The sequence below is a fragment of the Odocoileus virginianus genome, unplaced genomic scaffold (genome assembly GCF_023699985.2).
Source record: "Odocoileus virginianus isolate 20LAN1187 ecotype Illinois unplaced genomic scaffold, Ovbor_1.2 Unplaced_Scaffold_5, whole genome shotgun sequence".
NCBI classification, from domain to species: domain Eukaryota; kingdom Metazoa; phylum Chordata; class Mammalia; order Artiodactyla; family Cervidae; genus Odocoileus; species Odocoileus virginianus.
In genome coordinates this window covers 3,081,797-3,089,259 of record NW_027224267.1, presented here as the reverse complement: position 1 = coordinate 3,089,259, position 7,463 = coordinate 3,081,797, and the positions used below count along the sequence as shown (strand labels likewise).

Here is a 7,463-nt window from a genome sequence, read left to right as displayed (position 1 = left end):
TTAATAATATAAGATAAAGGAAACTACTTGGGGTAACTAGAAACATTACATAATGATAAAAGGGCCAATTAATCAAGGAGACATGCAAGCCCAGACGTGCATTCACCTAACACCCTGAGCAACACGACCTTCAAAACACATGAAGCAAGAACTGAGGACTGGAAGCAGGACCGGCAAACCCACAGCTATGGGGTCCTCTCTCCATGTCAGTAGAACAGGTAGACAGACCATCCCCGGGAAAATGGAGGAACTGGACCACACCACCGACCAATGTTTCTAAATGACATTATAGAACGGCACTCCACATCTAACAGCAGCAAAACACTATCCTTTTCAAATGCACAAGCAACACTCTCCAAAGAGAGCACATGCCAGGCTATAAAATCAACCTAAGAAATTTGAAGAATTCAACTTAAGTAAAACGTTCTCGACCACAATGAAATTAAAGTAGATATCGGTAACGGTAAGAGATCGTCAAAAATCCCAGATGCAGGGCTTCCCGGGTGGCTCAGTGTGAGGAGCCCACCTGCTAATGTTAGAGCCACGGGTTCCATCCTCGGCCTGGGAAGATCCCACGTGTCACAGAGCGACGAAGCCCTTGGCCACAGCTACTGAGCCTGTGCTCTGGAGCCCCGCTGTGCGACGGACGCGCTGCTGCAGCGAGAGGATGACTCTGCGCAGCCAGAGGAGAGAGCCCCGCAGCAGCTGAGGCCCAGCGCGGCCACAAATCAACCAACAGGCAGGGATCCCCGACGCTGGGAGGGAGCAAACTTCAAAATCATCTGCGGATCAAAGAAGTCTCAAGGGAAACTGGAAAACAGTTTTGAACTAAATGAAAATGAAAAACTTTAAATATCAAAATTACTTGTGGATTGCAGTTGAAGCAGTGTTTAGAAGGGAAATTGATGGCATTAGTGTTTATATTGAAAAAGAAGAAAGACGACTTCAGTGATCTCAGCTTTCTTCTTAGCAAACTAGAAAAATAAGAGTAAAGGAAACGCAAAGCAGCCAGAAGGAAGGAAGTAGCAAAGGTGAAGCCTGGATCACTGAAGCGAAAAACCCAGAAAACGTTACATAAAATCAATGAAATCAAGAATCAGTTCTTTGGGAAAGTCAATTCATCAACCTCTAGGTAGACTGAAAAGGGGAAAAAAAAGAGGGAAGACACACCAAATGACCAGTAAGAGGGGTGAAGAAAGAGCCCTCACCACGGAACCCACAGACATTCAGAGGACAGTCGGGAACAGCTCTACACGCTCCAACGCAACAGTTCCAATGGACGGACCAACTTCCTGAAATCCACAAGCTATCAAAACTTACCCAAGAACTAGCAACCTGAATATCCCCCCACTACTGAAGCAATTGGCTCCATAGTTAATGACCTTTCAAATAAAAAAACTCCAAACTCTGATAGTTTCACTGACAAATTCTTCAAAATGGTTATAGATTAAAAATAAAACCAATTCTACCTAAACTCTGAGAAAACAGAAGAGATTACACTCCCATTTTATGAGGCCAGCATTACCCTAATTCCAACAGCTGACAGAGGCAGAACCAGATAAAAAGCTACAGAAGAACACCTGTGATGAACAACCATGCGAAAATCTTCAACACAATACTAGAAAACTGTATCCAGCAACAGATAAAAAGGACAAGCATGCTAAGACCAAGAGGGTTCATCCCAAGATGGCAGAGAGGGTCAACACTGCAACAGCCGTGATCGTCCTCCAGCCGAGGCTGGTGGAGCAGGTGCTCCAGGCACAGACCAAAAAGAGCCTGTGGTCACACCAGCAGCTGCAGAAAAAGCGTCACAAAATGTGACATCCGATCATCATAAGACTCAGAGCCAGGGACAGGAAGGAACCCCTAGGCCTGAAGGTACTGTACATTTTTCAAGCTTCCACTGACTGACCGCTAGCAGACAGAAATGTGATTGACTTTTCCAGGGCGCATCCTCTGAGCTGCCAACCTTCTGAGCCCCGGGAGGTCGGTCCATGGGATTCTCTGTGGGTAATCGTGTTGTCTGTATGTGCGACAGTTGTGTTTTCTCCTTCCCCATCTGGATACCTGTTTTTCAGCTTGTTTTTCTTGGTGGAAATAGTCACAGGTGAAACGGTTTGATATCTGGAGATACACTTTAAAGTATTCTGGAAAGAAAAGTGTGGCTATGAATGGATGAACCCAGAGACAAGATGTCGATAATCATTGGAGCTGATTATACGCTTCTCTGTTTCTCTTTGTGTCTGAAATACTTTATAATTAAGAATTTTTAACCTATTATTACAGCACAACAACCCCAACAGTTCAACAAGTAGAAGAGGGGCAAAGGCAGTTCATGGAACCCACACGGGCCCAGCGCTCGCCGAACAAAACTCACGGCCAGACAGCGGCTCTGCTGCCTGGCGCCTGGGAGCTCAGGGCCAAGCAGGACTTCGCTTCCACCTGGCAGCTCGTTGTCTGCTGTCTAGAGGGGATCTAAGATAAACCAGGCCCCACCACGGCGCGTGAGCACCCCGGCCACCTGAGTGATGACGGGCCGGCTGAGGGTCGAGCCCGGCTCGCGACGTCACACGGGGCAGAACAGCGGCCCCTGCCACTGGACACGCAGCACCGACGGCTGAGCTTCCAAAAGCAGAAAACAGGACGGAAGGGAAGCGGGCGCCAGGGAGACGTTTTGACTTCTCGGCACCTTCGTCAGCATGTCCCCTCTGGGGTCAAAGGGGGACACCACGGGCCCGGCCCAGTCAGGGGGCTTCCCCCTTCCACTGGGAGCCTTGCCCCCAAACCAGGGCTCCTGGCCCATTGTCTCCGCGGGCCTCGATCCCGGGGGCCTAAGTGTATCACCCCTTCTCTGCTGACAGCGCTGGAGCGGTTCCACACCCGCTGTACATGGGAGGTGAGCGGGAACCCAAATGCCCACCCATGCTGGTGGGAGGGTGATGGAAGGCCCCGGAGAGGGGAGAGGTGCGGAGAGGAACCTGGGGCGGGGGCGCTGCACTGGGGCCCCAAGAGCCGGCGGCCACCAGGATTTGAGGCCAGGGGCACGCGGATGGTTCTTGCCAGCAGTTATCAGAAAACAAGGAACAGCAAGGCAATCCAGCCAGTCCATCCTAAAGGAAATCAGTCCTGAGTATTCATTGGAAGGACTGATGCTGAAGCTGAAGCTCCAACACTTTGGCCACCTGATGCGAAGAACTGATTCATTTGAAAAGACCCTGATGCTGGGAAAGATTGAAGGCAGGAGGAGAAGGGGACGACAGAGGATGAGGTGGTTGGATGGCATCACCGACTCGATGGACATGAGTTTGAGTAAACTCCGGGAGTTGGTGATGGACAGGGAGGCCTGGTGTGCTACAGTCCATGGGGTCGTAAAGAGTCAGGCACGACTGAGTGGCTGAACTGAACTGGACAGACAATAAACACCAATGGTGAGGATTTTCTTTTATTGAATTTTTACATCATCGGTAAAAAATCTAACCAATTTAATACTAAAATGCAAAGAAAAGGAAAAGGTAATGGGTTGGTACTTTTAGATCACGTTAAAATTTTAGTAATTTTAATAATTTTAAGTAAAATTTAGTATTTTAGTAAAATTTTCATCTGGGAATAACTTCAGGTCTGAGAGAGAGATGCAGAGTGTGGCAAGGAGCTCTGGAAGGCTCCTCCTGGGCCCCGGGTCAGCTCCTCCCCACTGCCCACCACACACCTGTCCCCATGGACGGCAGGGCTGGGAAACAGTCAAGGGAAGCCTGGCCGGGGTTTCGCTAGCTTTCTCCCACTACCGTCCTTCCTCCACTCCCGGGTCCTGGGCAGGACCCCCTGGTGCACTGGAAGATGCCCTTGGGGTCCACTCTGGAGCTGTGAGGATGGCACCTGGAACGGCACGGCGGGGTCACAGGTCCTGCGTCTCTGGGTCTTTATGTGGGGCCTGCTCTTTGCTCGAGGCTGAGAGTAGAACACCGAGACGGCAACAGGTGCAGCCGGTCTGGGGCCTGGGGTCCCGATCAGCGTCTGCGTGGGTGACGCTCACACACAGGGAGAAGCTGAGCGATGTGGAGTCGGAAGTTCACAGACGTTTCTACAGACTCTGCAGTAACCACAGCCACTGTCTAGAGCTTGGACCGACAAAGCATTTTTTTCCGGGAGGAATATTTATCACTGACATCGTTTAGACGCGCCATGCTGGTGACAGTTGGAAGGGGCCAGCTGCTGATGGTCTCACTCCTGTTTTAAATTCCCTGCAGACGGAGTGCCCTCCTCCCACCACCCAGCACTGCAGCAGCTAGCCGTGAGGAGGTGCGGGCAGGAGGGGGCAAAGCTGGGCAGTGGCTGGGGGCTGACCCAGAAGAGGAGGCACCGGGGTGATGAGTGGCAGCCCTGCGGGGTCCCCACCCCATCAGGATGTCCAGACCCCGGGCTCTTCTGAGGCCCCAAGCCCCCAGGCAGGCAGACAGAGTGCCCCTTCCCACCTTCCCGCAGCCTATCCGAGCAGGACTGCACTCCTGGGAAGCAGCCCATAGCGTGGTTTGGGGGAAGGACCTTCGGGGAGGCGCCGCTGGAAGTGAGCGTCAACGAGAAAAAGTGAAATGTGTGTCAGTGAGAAGGTGGGCAGTTGGAACAACAGCCAGTGCAAAGGGCCTGGGGCTGCGGCAGGAAGGCCTCCTGGCCAGGGGTGGGAGGAAGCGGGTGGGGTGAGCGGCTGGAGAGGTCCTCCAGACTGAGAGCAGGCCTGGGTTTTGTTCCCTGTGTTGGGAAGAGGTTGGATGGGCGTGAGGCGAGGCCTGTGATCTGAGCTCTGAGCAGCTTGGACCAGGAACCCTCAGTCCAGCTTCCATGTGAGAGAGACCAGGAAGCAGTGGGGGCCTCCGGGCACCAGAGGCCCAGAGCATCCCTGGAGGAAGTCCAGGCCCCCCTCGCCCTCCCCCAGCTGCTCAGAGGCAGAGACGCACACCTGTGACCCACGGCCCTGCTTCCAGGGGCCGTCGCGCTGGGCTGGTCCAGGGCAGCGGCAGCCGGGGCGCGCACGGGCGGCGGCGTCCTGGGCCTGCACGCGGCTCTCTTGCACCTGTCCTCAGATTAGATTTCCCCTTTCTCATTACCACCGTAATAGGTCCTTCAGACCTCATTCCAGCCCGAGATATTATCTGACCCGTATAATTAATTAATTATAGCCCAAATATTATAGATTATTAAAAATAGCATAACTAATAGTGTAATATCTCAAGCTGTCGACTTTAATAGTCAACATTGTCTTGGCGGCGCTTATCAGCCCGGGACACCCGGTGAGAATATTGATTCCGGGTAATTTTAGCCGTCATCTGCCATCCTGACGGCCGATTGTCGGGTCCTCACCCAAGCCGGGGCTCATTTGAAATCGTTAAACCGCTGTGCGGCTCACAGTGGATCTTAATGTTTCCTTTTTCTCCCCCTTCAATATGTTTCTGCAACAGAGGAAAATAAATTGAGAAGTGGCGGGGGAGGGGGAGGGGCTGGGGCGGGGAAGGGGGAGGGAGGGGAGGGGCGGGGGAGGGGCGAAAGGAGGGGAGGGGAGAGGAGGGGAGGGGGGTCCTCTCTCCCGCAGAGCGGCCCCGGGACCCTCCCCAGCGCTCCCAGCCCGTCTTCTCTTCTCTTCTCCGGATTCTCTGGGAGGAGCTTTGCAGGGGGCGGGGCCCGAGGACCGGGCGGAGGAGTCCGAATGTGCTGCCTAGAAAGCCCCCAACCCCGCCCCCTCCCCGCCCTCGGGGTGTCTCCCCTGGACCCCCGCCGGCAGGCTCGCAAGCACGCCGGTTACCAACACGCAGGTCGGACCCACGCGACACACAGGGGTTTCCACCTCGCCCACACACGGGGGCAGACATGCAGAGACGCGTGTGAGTGACACGCGGCGCAGGACGCGGGCCGCGCGGACAGGCCCCCAGCCCTGCGGAGTGCCTGGGGCCTCCTTGGGGGGGCGATCGGGAGGGCGCCGTGGGGGTGGGAGGGGAGGTGCCGTCACAAACCCCGGCAGGAGAGGGGGAGCCGTGGGGGCCGCGGGGGCTCCCAGTCCCCCCACCCCAGTGTCCTGCTGCCCCGTCCGGGGGGACGGCACTGCGGGTGACCGCGCGGCAGCCCTCGCACAGCCCCCGCCTCCACACCGGCAGACAACGCTCGCGACCCCAGGACACTTCCCTCTGCAAACACAGCGACCCCCACCCCTGCCGCCGACACCCCTTCAACGCGGCACGCGCGCCCACCGCGCCCACCCCGCCCCGGGCCCTGGGAGGTCACGGCGCGCCCTGGAGCGTTACTCAAACTTCTAATTATGATTCATGCGCATGATAATAATAATTTAATAATCAGGGAGCCGCGCAAGAGGCATTAACCTCAATTAAGCTCATTACGCCGCCTGACCGCCCCCCGCGTGCCCTTCCGACCTGCGGCTGCAGGCCCCAGAGTGCGGGCCGCTCCTGTGAATTCAGTTCCGGAGGGTTTTCTGCGCTCCCCGCCCCCCTCCCTCTGGGCGGGAGAGGGGCACCTCCTCCCCCACCGCCTTCACCCGCCCTCAGGCTGCGTTCACCGCCCACCGTCCCTCCCTGTGGCCGGGGGATTGCAGGGGCTCCCGAGGCAAGACCTGCAAATCTTACTCTCTGCTACCCCCAGACCCAGCCCGGGGCCACACTGTCAGACCTGTGGCAAGAACGCAGAGAGATGAGGGGAATGTCTGGGGGGTGGGCCACGCTGTGACTGAGGGACGGCTGAGCAGCGTTAGGCCAGCTGCTGGACAGGTAGGGGTCTGGCTACAGAGGGAGAAAGGACGGGAGAGCCAGGTGGGCGAAGCCCGGAGCAGACGGGTGACGGGTGAGTGGGCTGACAAGGGTGCCTTGTCTCCGCCCTGACGCGTGGGCTGCCAGGGGTGCACTGTGTCAGTCAGGGCTCTGCCATCATCCCGCTGTGTGACAAAGAACCCCAAAGCTCTCGGTGGCCCACAGCATGGTCGTTCATTTCATCCGGTGGGCCAGGAAATGCTGCCAATTGCCACCCCCCTCCCTGGCCAGGAGCGTTAGTGGGGTTCAGGCAGCCTCAACACCTTCCTTTCTAGGCCCAGCTGAGGGGCTGTCAGGGCCGTGGACCGTGTTCTCATGGAAGAGATTGGAAGCATCCACAGGCGGGAACAGGAGGCCTCTGACGCCTGAGTCAGGAGGCCTGGTCACTTCTGCCCGTGCAGGTCACATGGCCAAACCCACATGGCAAAGCTGGTTTCAGCAGTGGAGAGCATCCGTTCCCCACTGGCAGGCCTTGTTGGGAGGGAGAGTGAAGGGCAGGGGACTTGGGCTACACCATCCACCCCGTGGCGTTTCTGATTTCATTAGAGCTCTTCCAGTTGGATGGGGCTGGGAGAGGGAAGGAGTTACTGTGAAAGTGTGTGTGCGTGCGCAGATGCATCCAGAACCCAGCTGTGCACCAAGACAGCCGGCCCACAGGCT

General features: G+C 56.1%; 1 long non-coding RNA gene across 1 annotated transcript; it reads right to left on the bottom strand.

The window, feature by feature from the left end:
- Positions 1-5,213: 5,213 nt before the first annotated feature.
- On the bottom strand, positions 5,214-5,909 carry LOC139033396 (uncharacterized). Its single transcript, XR_011485965.1, has 2 exons — positions 5,792-5,909; positions 5,214-5,441 (listed from the first exon to the last, which is right to left on the bottom strand). It is a non-coding gene; the product is annotated as an uncharacterized lncRNA (long non-coding RNA).
- Between the last annotated feature and the right edge of the window lie 1,554 nt (positions 5,910-7,463).